The sequence below is a fragment of the Oryctolagus cuniculus genome, chromosome X (genome assembly GCF_964237555.1).
Source record: "Oryctolagus cuniculus chromosome X, mOryCun1.1, whole genome shotgun sequence".
Taxonomy (NCBI): Eukaryota; Metazoa; Chordata; class Mammalia; order Lagomorpha; family Leporidae; genus Oryctolagus; species Oryctolagus cuniculus.
In genome coordinates this window covers 4,644,281-4,662,286 of record NC_091453.1, presented here as the reverse complement: position 1 = coordinate 4,662,286, position 18,006 = coordinate 4,644,281, and the positions used below count along the sequence as shown (strand labels likewise).

At 40.0% G+C, this 18,006-nt stretch overlaps 1 protein-coding gene and 1 pseudogene across 14 annotated transcripts in view; both read right to left on the bottom strand.

Annotated features, from left to right (window-relative positions):
• Positions 1–18,006, bottom strand: part of CDKL5 (cyclin dependent kinase like 5) — a 221,810-nt gene that overhangs the window by 119,516 nt on the left and 84,288 nt on the right. The window lies entirely within an intron of this gene.
• Positions 2,173–11,997, bottom strand: LOC138847680 (gap junction alpha-1 protein-like; annotated as a pseudogene).

The window sequence follows — 18,006 nt, the reverse complement described above, 5'->3', positions numbered from 1 at the left end:
AATAAATAAATCTTAAAAAGAAAAGGGTAATTAAATGATAAAGAGGCTTGGAACATAAGATTATAATGGGTTACAAAAGTAAAATAGGGGAAAAATAATATAATTCTTTTTCCTCATGAGTTTTATTATCATATTTGATAGTTGAAGCAAAAAATAGAAAGTATAACATCTGATGTGTTTCTCAATGTACAGGAAATATTTGGCACATGTATTTAAAAAGTGAGGTGAACCTAAATGAAGTCAAGTTTTCTGCACTTCACTTCAGTGGTAAAACATCAATAACAGTAGATTGTAAGTTACATATTTACATTGTAATACCTGCCATCACTGACTAGGAATACAATATAAACTAATATATTAAGAAACAATATAGGGGCTGGTACTGTGGCGTAGCAGGTAAGCCACCCCCTGCAGTGCCGGCATCCCATATGAGCACCTGTTTGAGTCCTGGCTGCTTCACTTTCAATCTAGCTCTCTGCTATGGCCTGGGAAAGTAGTAGAAGATGGCCCAAGCAAGTCCTTGGGGCCCCTGGCTTTGAATCAGCGTAGCTCCGGCCGTTGTGGCGAATTGGGGAGTAAACCAGTGGATAGAAGACTTCCTTCTCTCTCTCTCTGCCTCTCCTTCTTTCTCTGTGTAAATTTCAAATAAATAACTAAATCTTTAAAAAATATATTGGGGCTGGAGCTGTGGCAGAGCAGTGCCAGCATCCCATGTAGCAAAATATGTAGAAACCAGCTAAAGCAATAGTGAAAAGGGAAATTCATAGCACTAATGGTTACATTAGAAAAGAAGAAAGGTCTAAAATCAACAAGCTAAATTTTTACCTCAGGACTAGAAAAAGAAAATAAATACAACTCAAGAAGAAGGAACAAAAGATAAAAGTAGGAATCAATGAAATTTAAAACAAAATCAACTGAAAAAACCAACTAAGCAGAAAGTTGAGTCCTCAAAAACTTCAATAAAACTGATAAACTTCTAGCAAGATTGATATAGATTTTTAAAAAGGCAAAAATCAACACTATTGGAATGAAAGAGAGAAGATTCCCTATTGATTCTGAAGCCATTAAAGGAAATAAGGGAATACTACAAACTTTACACTCACAAACTTGATAACTTTAGTTCCTTAAAAACTAAACTACCATGGGCTCAAGCAAGATGAAATAAACAAATAGTCATATCATTATTAAATAAATCAAACATGTAATTACGTAGTTTCCAATCTAAGAATGCAGGCTCAGATGGGTTCACTGGAGAATTCTACCAAATACTTTAAAAATAATTAACAGCAATCCTATATAATCTCTTCCAGAAATTAGGATAGGAACAGACAGTCCAGAAATGGAGTCACACCAAACTGCCCACCTGATTTTTTACTGCAAAAGGAACTCAAAAGAAGGAAGACAGACCCTTCAAGGAATTGTGTTGCAACAACTAGACATCAATGGGAGACCCATTGAGGGTAGGGGGAAATGACCTTTAGCCTGTATCTCATAGACTCTACAAAAATGAACTCCAAGTTGATCATAGATGCAAATGCAAAATGTTAATCCAATAGGTACACACAACCCATTAGTAAATATCAGTGATTATTCCTCACTCTCACAACATCGTTGTGAAAAGATACTTTCTGAAAGACTGATCATTTAACTAAGAGACTGAGTTTTCCAGATGAGGCTGTTGAAATTGTCAAAGCAAGATGCTGTGAGGATTGGTGGGTTAACTTGTCCCTGTCTTCTCCTTCCCCCAGTGCCCTATGGGTGGGATGAAGCTTCTGAAGAAGAGTAGATCAGCTTAAAGAAAAACAAACAAACAAACAAAAAAACGAAGCTATGTTTTTCTTTTTGCATATCTGAAAGAGTGGTTATATCTGTGACCCTGCTACACATAATAAAAGATGCTAATACTGAAACCTGAAAACTGAAAAGATGCTAAAACTGAAATACTGTAGCTGCTGTAATTCCATTTCTAAAATTCTGATGCTAAGATATTTTGCCTAAGATATACCAAGACTAGGAAAGATCAGTGCAGGCAGCATCTCAGAGCAGACAGATATGCAGGTTGCTCTCTCAAAAGTATACTGAATAAAGAACACTCTACAGAACTTACGATATGGTAGACTAGTTCTGCATTGCATACAATGAATTTGAACATAACAGTAATTTAACATCAAGTGCTGGGGCTGGAGCTGTGGTGTGCCAGTTTGAGACCGGGCTGCTCCACTTCCGTTCCAGCTCTCTGCTGTGGCCTGGGAAAGCAGAAGATGGCCCAAGTCCTTGGGCCCCTGCACCCACATGGGAAGACTCGGAGGAAGCTCCTGGCTCCTGGCTGTTGGCGGTCATTTGGGGAGTGAACCAGCAGGCAGACAGAAGATTCTCTCTCTCTCTGCCTCTCTGTAACTCTGCCTTTCAAGTAAATAAAAAAAATAATTTTTTTAAAAAAAATCAAGTGTTAAGAAAATTAATGTTTTGCATTGTACAAAGCAGTTTATGTATCTGCTATACAGAATAAAATCATGATGTTCAACATTTTTGCCAATCATCTGTGATGAGCATTAGATGAAACTTAGATTTCTTTTATACATTTTCAATTAGTTACATGGGTACTACTCAAACCTCTTTAAATCTCTCCTGCTTTCCACATAAAATCTTAGTGCAAACATCACAAAATTCAGTCACCCCAAAAGATAGGCTGCCAAACTCAGAGCTGAATACAAGGTCTGAATTAATGTGTATTAAGCAGAACAAAGCCAAGAACTATCAGTTACTGCCAAACTCATGCAAGCACATTTAATAGTCCAGTTCTAAGCATGTAAGTTTCTCACATTAATGAGTGATGCTGACAATACTAAGATGCTATCTTTCAAGCATCAATGATTATATTTCAGAAAAAGAAAAACACTTATGTCAGCAGTAGCATCACTACTGAAAGAGAAAAGCAAACCAGTCATAATAGAAAAAAAACAGTATCTACAATAGGATATATGGGAAGGAGGAACATTTCAGGGGAAAAAATTGTACTTTATTTTTACAGCAAGAATTATGTAATGTAAACATCATTTTGGTACACAGAACACAATTTATGAGAAAGGCTCAAATTTGAACACTATGTATGCATTTTAAAATCTATGAGCTTATTCTGTATCCACTTGTATCAATAAGTGGCAAACATCACTTCCACATACACTGAACCATTCTAGGGAGTATGGGACAGAGAAATCCCTTATAAATACATTACTTAAAACTTTTACTTGGAATTTAAGTTCTTTGAGTCACCAATTAAAATACCAACATGTATTTCCTTTAAACCCTCTCTCTCCACCCTCCTATCCCAGACACCCCCAAAGGAATCCTGGTAGCATAACATCCTTATGTCTGCTAAGTCTCATGACTAAGGTTGTTAAGTGACATACCTCCACTGGAGCAAAGGTACACATTCCAATGTGCCTACCTTCTCTTTAACAACTGTGCAAAATCCTACTGCTTTCAAGCCTGCATCTCAATCTCTTGGTCATCAGGCTACTGCTGGCTCTGCAGGAGGCTGCTGGTCTGCAATGGTGACTGTCCTATAGCTGAACTCTGCTTATCAGCAGGGAAGTCAAAATGTTATAGGCCTCAAAGTTGGCACTTCCTGTCTGCCCCATTTGATTTAGCTGTGTATGGCAACTGGCACAGTTTTGCTCACTTCCTTACTTGCAGTAACCAGTAACCGCAGTAAGAATTGTTTCTTTCTACAAACTTCAGCTTGTCCTCAGAGAGAGATATGGTAGAGTGAGGAACAATGGATGAGGAGTTACTGGAGGATATCTGCAGATCATCTGCATCACGATAAGGATCTCCTTATTTAATGCTCTTAAATAAGACCCAGAATAACTCAATGATGTCCAAGGCAAGATACCAAGGACACACCAAATGAAGATACTTTTCTCCATTGGACGAGAGCAGAGACAGTCTTCCTGTCGTGGGTGGGGGTCTTGTTTACCAGTGTAAGCTGCACTCAGGCTGAATACACAGAAGTATCACTGGACCAACGGGATGGCCACCTCAAAGACCTGAATTGGATACTGTGGGTGTGCAGGTTTGCAGCAAGCCTCCTCACGTTTCCTTTCACCTCACAGTATCCTTCAATGCCATACTTCAACTTCATTATTTCAACTTCCAGCAAGTGCATCTCTACATCAAGGCCATCTATTTGACAACTGGGTTCTTCCTCTCACTTGTTTAATTTTTTTTCTTTCGCAGTACATGGTCCACATGTACCAGCTACCAGAGTGTGGTCACAGACACAAACACAATTTGCAGGACCCAGAAGAGCATGGGAGAGATTGGGAAAGACCGGTCAGAGCAGATATTTTCACAACCAGACTGCTGAGTGCTACAGTGAAAGGCAAACTGCTCATTCCAGGCTGACTCAACTGCAGTCCAGGAGCAGAAACTGGAAAATAGAAAGGACTGAGGGCCACACTTATCCTCCAGTTTTAGATAGGCTTGATCCTTGTCCAAGAGTTGGCCTAAGGCACTTCAGTCATTTATTGTGCCTGTTCACCTTTTTTTTCACTCAAAAGAAGTAAAGTGAGTACTCCAAGTGACTACACTCTTTGGAGCACAAAGTAAAACTAAAAAGGAGTCAAAAACTATCTAAAAGTTTCCTCCTATGGGGTACCTTCCTCAGTCCTTACCCCTAATGATTAGAAAAATGTTGATAGCGGGTAAAAGCTCATGGGGACTCGTTTTCCTAAATATGAGCCAGTATTCCTAAAGAAGAACATACACATATCTATAACAGGATGAGTTACATAAATGCTGGAACAAAACAGGCAAATCTAAAGGTCTCCTTCAGTTCCAGAATAAAGCAATCTCCAAAAATAGTGACTCAAACACAGAAACTGAATTAACAATTCATACTCATATATCAACTGATTCATCTTCAGAAGAATTAGGGCCAACATCTCCCAAATAACTATATTCGTTCAACCATTACTTATTCAGTGCCTATTAGGGCCAGGTACTGTATGGGCAGTGGTTCCTACTGGTGAGCAAAACAGGATTCCTTTATTTGTGTACCTCACAATCACCTGTAGGGGAAACAGACAATTAAAAGTAGGATATGTTCTTAAATCTAAAACATAACTGATAATAAACCCTTATTTTACTTACCACTCAGAAAGGAATCAAGGTATCCAATGTAAGGCACATCCTAATTTCAGAAATATTGGAAAGGGGCAGGGATGTGTATCTTAGGATGCAGGAAAAAGGCTAAGTGAGCAAGTGAATATATAATTGCAAATTTAAATAAGTGCCGGGGGGAAAAATATGGGGCACTGATAGGGAATGAGGGAACTCAGACCAGACTACTAGACAGAGTCGCCCAAGCAAAGGGTGGGCAAAGTGCTACACGTGAAGGAAGTAGCCAGTACACAGACTTGAAGGGGGAAGAACTCATGGGATTCAAGGAAATAAAAGGCAGACAGTGCAGTTAGCAGGCAGCAGGCAAAGGAACTGATGGCATAGTTTGAGACTGGTGCCATCGTGGGCTACCTCAGGCATCCACGTGGCAGCAGCAGAGAACTCCAGGGGAAGAAAACAAGATTATATTGTGAAGAAAGGTCTCTAAACAAAAGCACAGTGAAAGGTTTCTGCCTTTAATTCAGAGCATGCTAGACAAATAGATCTTACCTTAAGGTGAACCACAGCTAATTGATTATTACATGGCAAAAAACAATTATTTTCAACCAATCCTTTCAACACAGCAACTCATTCTAAAAATATATCTTACTTAGTATATTAAAATTATAATGATTTTTTTAAATTTTTAAATCTTAATTCTCCCTCTATACATAAAAAGTCTTCAATCCTCAAAGATTCATTTTAAACAACTGGGAAAATTAAAAAAGGAAAATATTTCTTGAGGTAAACATGGTATGAATTTGCTGATGACTATGCAATCTTATACACCACGCAGTTAATTTGCTTCGTTGTTTACTGGCTGTTCCTCACAGTAGATTCATTGAGAAAAATAAAACATAAAGGGGCAAGGTTAATGAAATTTACAGTGTCTTAACAGCCGAAGGTTGGCTACAACTGTTAGCCAAGATAAGCACAGAGGCCTCCCCCAATGCAAACTTTTAGCAAGTGATCAAATTATAAGACTTTAAAGTACACACAGTACTTTCTCAGTTGCCTAAATAATACGTTTTAGCCAAATTATCCTCTATCTCACAGATTCTGAAAGTAATCCTATTAAGTTAAAGTCACGCTATAGACTTCTAGTTTAGGCCACTGAAGATTAGAGATGGGACTTGAGCACCCCCTTGACTTGCATCCTCTGGTCTGCTTTAACAAAAACCAGGAGGAAAAGAAAGCTAGGCATCAGAAGCAATGGGTGGCAGGCCTATTAATGGCTGTTCTGTACAGTGATCTGCCCTCAGGGAGACCCAACAGGCCAGTCCACTGCAGTGGCTTTCAACGTGGCAAGCCTGGGCTTCAGCAGAAGTCAGCTTGTGAAGAGCCCTGGCAGCTCTGCTAGCCAAGAGTTGGATCACTGGAAATGGACCTGCCCTGGAGTCGAAGGACGCCCAGGTCAGAGCCACAGATCTTATTGGCTCTAAGCTGAAAAGCCCTTCACTCAGCCCAGCTTTCAAAGTGACCACTGCAACTGAGGAAATGGCCAAGTAGGGTCAGTAACACTGCAGGCAGAACTGTAAATTTCCTATTAGAGATGCCACTTGCCTTTACCTGGCCAGATCTCCTCCCAGGCCAGCTAGGTAATGGAAGCCAACAGGGTGCCTTCCCCAAGGAGGTTCACACCACCCTTAGGATGTAGGCTATATGAAGAGATAGATGAGTCTGGGCCTCATAATTTACAAGGCTTTAAAGCCCACCTATTACCAAGCCCCTTCTGTCAGGTTCTATTTGCCTCTCAATCAGAAAACTTAGTTGTAGCTTAGACAGCACCTTTCTTAGGTTCTCTAACAACTCTTGTCCTCTGTATCTAGCCCACTTGAGCCTTATTCCTTTGTAATCATAACCTCTACTCTACCACCAATGGCTCTACTCCCAACCTGTGTGTACTGATGGTCCTCTCCCCCACTTAATGTTATATAATTGTTCAAAATTTCTCTACAGACAAACCCCTCTACCTGCAAAAGTTAAGTGGCCTCTCTCCAGTCTTGGCTGGAATCAGCTTTAAGCCACATCCATCAAACTGCCCCACAAGGGTCCAGAGACCCCCCTCCATTCCTCTCTATAAAATCCTCTCATTACATGGTTAATGCTACTCTTAGGATCATTGGTTACTATTCTCACCCTGTCTTTTATACTACAGTGTCTTAAGTGTTTACAGCAGGTGATAATGGAACAAACGAAGGCCTTCAGCAACCAGGCAGTCAACCAAATGCTGCTACAAGGATATACTCGGCTCCCCATCCAGGAGACAGCGGCTTGAGACATTGCCCCATGCCAGCAAAGAGTACCTCGTCGCCCCATGTCAGCAGGAAGTAGCTCTAAAGACAGATCATCGTCCCTCTACCCCTCCAGGACTTTTGGGACTAATGTAATCCCATACAAATCCTGCTTTATAAAAAACAAAAGGGGGAATGTTAGGAAACTGCCGCAGTTTTAGGCAGTTTTAGCCAGATTGCCGCATGGCCCAGCTACCTGAGCCAGGCTCCACCCCCATCCTAATGGGATTCGCTGCTCCTGCTTCCCTGCCCGCCCTCAGGCAAAGTTTTAAAAGGGCCTGTTCCTGAACACGTGCTCTCTCTCTCCAGCCTCCTCCTCTGGTCTCTTGGCTCTTGGCCCTTCTCTCCTGCTCTCTCTCGGTTCCTCTCTCTAGCCTCCTCCTCTGGTCTCTTGGCTCTGCTCTCCTCTCTCCTCTTCTCTGCTCTATCTTCTCTCCTTGCTAGCTCCTCTCCTCTCTGTTTCTCTCTTATAGTCTCTTTCTCTCTTTTTCCTTCACCGCCCCTTCACTCCGGTCTGTAGGGTGTTCCCCAATAAATCCTTTCCCTTACTCCGGTGTTCGGTGTGTTTTGCGATGGCTAACATTAATATATAACAAATGCAATCAATCCATTGAGAAGTTTAATCTCTCTGGACAACTTAATTTGATACTACAGCTATCAATTTTATGTAGCTTTGCTAATGTTACAGTAAAGCAGGACTGTTTTAAAATTTTATCATTTACAAAAGAAAACAGCCATGGTTTGTACACATTACATTTATAATTTATCTAAATATTTTTGTATTTTCAAACCTTTGTATTTAAAAGTTGTTTTATTTAAAAAAAAAAAGTTAAAGTCACCAAGATCTATAGCTTATAATTAATATATTCTTCAAGGTTAATTGAAAATAAGCTATTGGCAGCATAAGAGTTCTGCACTTATTCTCATTAGTTTCTCAAATTTAAACTGTGCTTAGCCTCTAGAGACTTCAAAATGCTTTAGAAAACTGAGTTCCTTCTCCAAAAACAAGTGGGGTGAGATAATAAGTGAAGAAAAGACTCCTCACAATGACTTCAACATGGTTTGTATAAAGTATCTGATATAACAAAAACTGTACTAGAGGGGGAATAATCATTAGGTGTAATCATTCTGGCTAATTTAGGGTAAAGTCATTGGCAATTTTCAACAACTACATAAGGTTCTTAAGTTTTTCAAATATTTTGTTCTGAAAAACTTCTTGCTAAGCACATGAGCATACAGAAATCTAAGATTTAAAAGGATGAAAATGACTGAGAATGAGTCATCTCAGCTAAGCAAATGGATCATAGGAAAGTTTAAAGTGAACAAGATATTTCCAATTTTAAAATATAAACGTAGGACTTCAGCTTCACCTCGGACACTGTAGTAGTACTTGGATATCCATCATCTTTGACCTCAAAATAAGAAAAAACCCTATAAATTTAAAAATCAGCATTTTTTTTTCTTAGATCCATTGGTGAACTGAGGTCATGGGGTCTCTTGAAACGAGAGAGACAGGCAAATCCAGGAACCACATCCACAATCAGCTTACCTGAAGCAGACAAAAGTGGAGTTATACACTAGTAAGAAAATGTAAATGATAATTTTGACAAACGCTAAGTGAGACTAGCTTGTGAATGAGAACTCCTGGGGACCCAATGAGAAAGCAAGCTTTCCACAGTGGACTCTCACCAGGCTCTGACTGGGAAGATACAAGAGAAAGCTCCAGAAGAGGAAAGGCAAAGTAACCATTCTGAAATACACCCAGGGGTAAGATCCACCCCCAACCCCGCAAAAAATCTCTTATTTCGGGTAGGAGAAGGGGCAAGTAATTTTGAAATGTAGCCAAAGGAAAAGTAAAGGTTTAGGGGGGAAAAAGCCCAGCATGTTCTTATTAACAAAGGCCAATACTCCAAGGGAAAATTTACCGGAGGTTCACAAGTCCTAGGAGAGGAGGAATTAGCCAGAAACAGGCCCTCTGGCCTTCCTGCTTCACTAAACAAGTAGGGAAAAAAAGGGGGTGGGGGAGGAGGTTATAGCTAAGCATTTAGACCAAACAAAAGCCTAAAATTATACCATATTTTCCCTTCTTCATACCCTTCAACCATTTCAACAGGGCTTTAGTGCAAGAACAGTGGATTGCACTCAATGAGTTGCAAGACACAGACTTTATTTAAAAAAGGAGTTCTTAGGGAAACCCAAAGACAAAAGGGTAGAAAAAAATAAAGAAAAAACAAAGGCACTAGAAGAAACTGAAGCTTCCAAACACCTAAACCTACAGCAAACATTAAAGATGATCCAGCTCATAGCCAAACTAACATAAAACCTTACACTAAAGGCCTATTTACCTCAGTTCCTATTACCCAACACATCATATACAGCTTTTTTAAAAAAAGATAGTAGAGTAGGCATTTGATCTGGTGGTTAAGAAGCCGCTTGGGGTGGGGCCAGCACTGTGGCAAATAAGGGTAAGCCTCCACCTGCAGTGTTGGCATCTCATATGAGTGCTGGTTAAAGTCCTGGCTGCTCCATTTCTGACCCAGCTCTCTGCTAATGCACCTGGGAAAGCAGTGGAAGATGGCCCAAGTCTTTGGGGCCCCTGCACCCACATGGTAGACCTGAAAGAAGCCCCTGGCTTCAGCCTGGCCCAGCAGCCATTTGGGAAGTGAACCAGCGGATGGAAGATTGATCGATCTCACTCTCTCCCCTTCTCTCTCTGTATCTCTGCCTTTCAAATAAATAAATAAATCTTAAAAAAAAAAAAAAAAGAAAAGAAAAGAGAAAAAAAAAGAGGAAGAAGTAGTAGTCACTGATTGGTTCACCTGTATCCCATACGGGAACGCGCAGGTTCAAGTCCTGGCTCCACTCCCAATTCCAGCTTCCTGCTAACAAAGACCCTATGAAGCAGCAAATGATAACACAAGCAGCTGGGTACTTGCTACCAACATCAGACTGAATTCCTGGCTTTTGGCTTTGGCCTGCTCCAACCTCAGCTGCTGCAGGCATTTGGGGAGTGAACCAGAGGCAGGGAGATCTATGCCTGTTTCTGTCTACTTGTCTGTCACATTAAACACACACACACACACATATATAATTACAAGGCAAGCAAAAGGGCAAGAAAAAACATAGTCTGAATAAGCAAAATTAGCCTCAGGATCAAACTCAAATATGGCACAGATTTGGGAATTATCAGATAGGAAATTTAAGTAACTATGATTACTATGTTCTACTAGGTTCTAATAAAAAAGATGACAAAATTCAAGGACATATGAGTAATATAAGCTTATACAACTCTGAAAGAAGAACTAAAAGGAATTGCTAGAAATCAAAGTCACTGTAACAGTGACTCGCCTGGTTCCTGCAATATGAAATGACCCATCCTTCCTACTGCTTGACCTGTCGTGGAGGAGGCCTCTGGCTGGGGCAAAGGTGCTGAAGCGAAAGGCTGTCCCCTCAGAGTGATGCTGCTGATGTGTCCCACACACAGACGAAAAGCCTGCAGCTGCCCTTGTCACCCCAAGTTGTGACTCTGGGTTTTACAGATTTTCCAGTTTGTAGGATTGCCTCTAAAGTAGTCGCACTGTGTAGTAGTTACACGAAATCTGCATTCTAACCAATTTACTTGGCTTTGCGAAGAAACTGGAAATGTTCATTAGAGGACAGGAAGCCAATGAGAGAGCCATGGCCTCAGGCTGCGTGTCAGGCAGGGGCAGGGGCTGAAGCCCACCCCTTGGAGCGCAAGCAGCTCTGCCACCCAGTGCTCTGCTCTGCTAGGAGGCCCTCAGGATTGGTGCACTGCCAATTTCCACCAAGTGCTCTCACCTTCTTCTCCCTTCTCTCTTTCTCTGAGAGAAAGCACGTGGCCCTTCCTCAGAGAGAACGTCTCTGGCCATCGTTTGTGAAAATACCTTCCCACCCAACAACTCTGGCCTCCCTTGGCCCCTCTTTCTTCACAGTACTTATCCCACTTGTAAGTATGTATGTGTTTACTTTCTGGCTTGAAATATTGGCTATGTGCTGCCAACACCAATGTCTCTGCAGCTCAGACTTCTTTCCCAAACGTCAAACTTGTAGAGGCAGCCGCCTAGCTGCCCTTCCCGCTCGGATGCCTCACAGACATCACCAACCTAACGAGACAAGGCTGAACTCCGCATTCCTCCCTCTCCCGCCTCTCCAGCACAACAAAAAAAACAGGACCTGCTCCTCCCAAAGTTTTACCAGTCTCAGCTGATGGCATCATCTTTCCTTTGGTTTACACACAAGCCTTGGTGTTGCGCTTCACTCCTCTTTCCTTTATGAACCAACAAGAACCCACTCTGCTGTAATCACGCCTGCAGACACCATCATTTCTGGCCTCATTTCTGCGCTAGACCCCAGGCTGCTCTCTACCCTTGCCATTCGGCAGCTGTTCACATCAGCGTAATCCTGTTAGAAAACATTAGACACTTCTGACGGAAAGTCGCCAGTGGCCCCTCAATTTTCACAGAGCAAAAGCAAAAATCCTACCTGAAGCCCCCTGTTTCTTCTTTGACTCATCTTCCATTGCCTTAAGCTGGCTTCTCCTGGAATCTCCTTGGCTTACTTCCGCTCCAAGGCCACTGCTCCGGCTCTAACTTTTGCTCAGAATGCTCTATCTACCAGATAGTTACTTGGCAAACTCAACTGCCGCTCAGTGATTGACACCTTCCCTGACTGTCCCATTGGAAATTGTTCACACACCCTCTTTACATTCTGATGCCCCTTTTTCTATTCTTTCCACAGCATTTATCATCTTCAAATAGTTAACCGATTTTTAATGTTTACTATCTGTTCCCCACACTAGAACATGAACTCCCTAAAGCGAAGACTTTCTGCTGTTTTGTTCACTGATGTGTCCCTAGCATCTAGGACAGTAGCATATAGTACAGACTCAATAAAAAAATCTTTTGGACACATAAAGGCACTGACAATATCCAATATCCATTGGTGATTAAAAAAAATATCTTGGCAATCTAGAAACAGGAATTTTCTCAACATGAAAAACAACATCTACAAAAAAAAAACTATAGCTAACATTATACTTAGTGGTTAAAACTGCATGGTTTTCACCCAAGAATGAAGAACAAAGCTGACCTCTTACCATTTGTATTCAACACTGTACTGAAAGACAAGAAAAGGAAACAGAAGGTATAGACTGGGAAAGGAGAAATGAAATTTGTACTAGTAAACAACTATAGCAAGGTCACAGGAAACAAGGTTAACATATAGAAGTCAATTACTTTCCTTTATACCAGCAATGAACAACTAGAACTTGACATTAAAAACACAGCATGATTTATATCAGCACTTGCAAAAAAATACTTATGTATAACTGCAAAAACATATTTGTAGGATCTGTATATGAAAAACTACAGAAGGCTGTTGAAAGAAATCAAAGAAGATCCAAATAAATGAATTAATATTCTGTCCATGAATTAGAAGATTCAGTATTATTAGGATGTTAATTCTTCTCACCTTGATCTACAGATTCAAGTTAATCCCAGTCAAAATCCTACAAGGCTATTTTGTGGATACTGACAAACTCATTTTAAACATTATATGGAAAAGCAAAAGATCCCTAATAGCTAACTCAATACTGAAGAATAACAAAAGTCAGAGGAGTGATTCTCCCAACTATAAGATTAACTATATAGCTACAGAAAATTGAGACATCATGGTATTGGTGAGGAATAAAACACAAAGGATCACTGGAGCAAAACAGAGTACAACACACTCAACACAAATACAGTCAGTTGATCTGTGATAAAGGAGCAAAGGCAATCCAACGGAGAAAGCACAGTCTCTCCAATAAATGGTGCCTGATATCTGTATGCAGAAGAGAGAATCTAGACACACCTTACAACTTTCACAAAAATTAACTCAAAATGGATCACAGATCACAGCTACATGTAAAATGTAAAATTTCCAGAAGATAATCTAGAAAATTTATGTGACCTTGAGTTTGGTAGATGGTCGATGAAAGGAAAAATTAAGTTGGACTTCATTAAAATTTAAAACATCTGTTCTGCTAAAAACAGTTACAAGAATAAAAAGACATGCTAAAATCTAGGAGAAAATGTGCAAAAAACATATCTGAACATTCTCAACAAAAATGGCAGAATAGGGAATGGTTAGAAAGTGCATGCTGCCACACTTAATAGAAGGAACAAGGCATAAAACGTTCCCTTTTACCACTTGTATTCAGTAATTTCTTCTATTATAGATATGAGGATTTAAAGAGAAATGAAAATAAAATAGCTAGTACAATGCCTAGAAGAGGCACTTGAAACACGTTATTACTATTTCCTCTTACCACTTGAATCATATTGGGAAGATATTTCAAATGTTCTCCTCCAAAGAATTTTATTCTTCATATTTGTGAAAATGTCCTTCTCTTAAACTAAAGAATTTTTTCATAGCTTCTGTGAAAACTGTTTTCTTCTTGGCATTCATCTTTGGGTAGAAAGAGAGCTATTCAGCCCAGACTTGGGACAAAGGGTGAAAAGATTGTGTGCCTCTGCCCAGTCCCCAGCAAATTCCACTTCTTTGTTCCAACAGTTGATACATGAAAGAGGTAACCAACACAAAACTTCCTCCCCAGCCACACAAATGATTTACCCAAGTGGTATCAAAGGAAATGTAATTTTCAGTAGAAATCCCCCAGCTCATTAACTTTATTCTTCAGGGAAGAACAAAGAGACAAATATACTGTTTCTATCATATTACCCCAGTTAGGGCTTATTCAACTTCAGAAATCAGCAAACTTTTTCTGTGAAAGGCCAGGTAATTAGTATTTCAGGCTTTGTGGGTCATATAGTTTCCATCACAACTTCTGTTTCTGTATCACAAAAGCATCCATAGAAAATATGTGATGTGTGGCTGTGTTTCAAGCAAACTATAAAATTTGGCCCACAGGCTACAGCCTGTGTACCAACTCCAGATCTACACTGTCTGGGTAGCTTCTCTTACGCATCCTATTGTGAGATGGTCTTTTTTTTTTTTTAAGAAAACTTTTATTTAATAAATATAAATTTCTAAAGTACAACTTTTGGATTACAGATGTTTTCCCCCCATAACCACCCTCCCACCCACAAACCATCCCATCTCCTACTCCCTCTCCCATCCCATTCTTCATTAAGATTCATTTTTAATTATCATTATATACAGAAGATCAACCTAGTATATACTAAGTAAAGATTTCAACAGTTTGCACCCACACAGAAACACAAAGTATAGAGTACTGTTTGAGTACTAGTTTTACCGTTAATTCCCATAGTATAACACATTAAGGACAGATATCCTACATGGGGAGTTAGTACACAGTGACTCCCGTTGTTGATTTAACAATTGACACTCTTATTTATGGCATCAGTAATCACCCAAGGCTTTTGTCACAAGCTGCCAAGGCTATGGAAGCCTCTTGAGTTAGCCAACTCCGATCATATTTAGAGAAGGCCATATTCAAAGTGGAAGTTCTCTCCTCCCTTCAGAGAATGGTACCTCCTTCTTTGATGGCCCATTCTTTCCACTGGGATCTCACTCACAGAGACCTTTCATTTAGGTCATTTTTTGCCAGAGCATCTTGGCTTTCCATGCCTGAGAAACTCTTGGGCTTTTTAGCCAGATCTGAATGCCTTAAGGGCTGATTCTGAGGCCAGAGGGCTGTTTAGGACATCTGCCATTCTATGAGTCTGCTATGTATCCCACTTCCCATGTTGGATCGTTCTCTCCTTTTTAATTCTATCAATTATTATTAGCAGACACTGGTCTCATTTATGTGATCCCTTTGACACTTAATCCTATCTTTATGATCAGTTATGAACTTAAATTGATCAGTTTAACTAGTAAGATGGCATTGGTACCTGCCAACTTAATAGGATTCGGAGTTCCATGGCATGTTTCTAGCTTTACCATTATGGGTAAGTCCGAGTGAGCATGTGCTGAACTGTACGTCTCCTCCCTCTCTTATTTCCACTCTTATTTTTAACAGGAATCAATTTTCAGTTGTTTTAAACACCTAAGAATAATTGTGTGTTGGAGTTCAACCAATGGTATTAAGTAGAAAAAGAAAATACTAAAAAGAATAAAATAGTAAGCTGTTCCTCGACAGTCAGGACAAGGGCTGATCAAGTCACTGCTTCTCATAGTGTCAGTTTCACTTCTACAGGTTTCCTTTTAGGTGCTCAGATAGTTGTTACAGATCAAGGAGAACATATGATATCTGTCCCTTCGTGACTGGCTTATTTCACTCAGCATGATGTTTTCCAGATTCCTCCATTTTGTTGCAAATGACCAGATTTCATTTTTTTTTTTACCTCTGTGTAGTATTCTATAGAGTACATATCCCATAATTTCTTTATCCAGTCTACTGTTGATGGGCATTTAGGTTGATTCCAGGTCTTAGCTATTATGAATTGAGCTGCAATAAACATTAAGGTGGAGACAGCTCTTTTATTTGCCAGTTTAATTTCCTTTGGGTAAATTCCAAGGAGTGGGATGGCTGGGTCATGTGGTAGGGTTATATTCAGCTTTCTGAGGAATCTCTAGACTGACTTCCATAGTGGCTTGACCAGTTTGCATTCCCACCAACAGTGAGTTAGTGTGCCTTTTCCCCACATCCTCGCCAGCATCTGTTGTTGGTAGATTTCTGAATGTAAGCCATTCTAACAGGGGTGAGGTGAAACCTCATTGTGGTTTTGATTTGCATTTCCCTGATGGCTAGTGACCCTGAACATTTTTTCATGTGTCTGTTGGCCATTTGGATTTCCTCTTTTGAAAGGTCCTTAGCTCATCTCTTAAGTGGGTTGCCTGTTTTGTTGCTGTAGAGTTTCTTGATCTCTTTGTAGATTCTGGTTATTAATCCTTTATCAGTTGCATAGTTTGCAAATATTTTTTCCCATTCTGTCAGTTGCCTCTTCACTTTCCTGACTGTTTCTTTTGCAGTACAGAAACTTATGAGATGGTCTTAAAGGAAATGATCTGGGACCCCTGGATCAAAATTCAGCTGTGCCACTTTAAGGTTCTACACTTCATCGTTATTACTCAGAGGTAAAAAGAGGTTTACACATTATTGTTCTCAGCCTGTCATCAGCTAACAATGCTACTTTCTATTTCTCTTCCCATCTTTGTGGCTGTCCTTGTGTGGCTCTGAAAAATACTTTTTTTTCCCTCTTTATTACTGACATGAATTTTTCCTAAGCAGACTTCAATGGAGAATTTATTGAATAGAAGGGAAAGAAGATTTCACGGTAACTTCAACTATCATAGTCTCTCAAATTCACTTCCTCCCGGCTCTATTTTTAGGCTCCTGACAGTAGAAAACATAACCTTACAGTTGTTCAATTATCCATGCTAAACTAAATTCTTCAACAGTAAGAACTGCATCTTCCTGATTTTCATAGAGCTAGTGACTAGTGAAATGTCTCATATTTGTAGGTATTCAACAGCTTTTCCTTAAACAGACATTTGGTTGAAATTTACTTTACAATGCCATGTATACAACACAGTGTTTTAAATACAGGAAGTAGTTAAAATATTTTGTTAACTGTTAAAATTAAAACTTTGGTGCTTTAATAAATGAAGAGCAATGTCTAAATTAAGAACTATCAACATTAAACATCAAAAGCATTATAGAATATGAGCTCCGACTCTAAATTATACAGTATTCATACAGTATTCCAGGCTGGAGTACTTTTGATGTAGGAACAATTACCATGCACTAGTTTTTAGTCACTAGTTCTCACAACTGACAGAGAATTAGACCTAACTACTTAAGAGTATCCACTATATGGGCATTTGCTAGTGAGTTCTTTTTTTATATTATCAGTGAATATATTTTTCAGGCCTCATTGGAAAAGTGATCCACAGTCATTTCTGCTCATGAACTCTTAAAGAAAAGTGGCATTAAGGAGCTAGCATAAATCACTTACACACAGGCATTTATCAGAGATTTATAAAAATCACTCCTCTTAAGAAGGCAAAAAATGACATCTTCTTTGAACTAATTATGTTTATGATTAGCATAAAAGACACTTTAAAGCCAACCTAGACATGTTCAATAAACAACATTGACTTAAAGAACCTAGAGGAAGGACACGGTGGAGAGCTGTCACAGACTAGCAGGGATTGTTGCAGAGGGAACAAAGACGATGCCAAGGATTTGAACATGGTACACTAGAAAGCATCCCAGCCAACTCATCCTCTAGATGAGAGGGAGGAAATGATGATTTAAAAAACTGAGACTCTAAGGGTCAGCAGTGTAGCTCCACAGTCTAAGCTGCTACCTGTGAAGGCAGTCTCCCATATGAGCACTGGTTCAAGTCCCGGATGCTCCATCTCTGATCCAGCTCTGTGCTAACATGCCTGGGCAAGCAGCAGAAGATGGCCCAAGCATTTGAGCCCCTGTTACCCGCGTGGGAGACTCAGATGAAGCTCCTAACTTCTGGCTTCGGCTTGGCCCAGCCCTGGCTATTGTGGCCATCTGGGGAGTGAATCAGTGGATAGAAGATCTCTGTCTCTCACTCTGCCTTTCAAA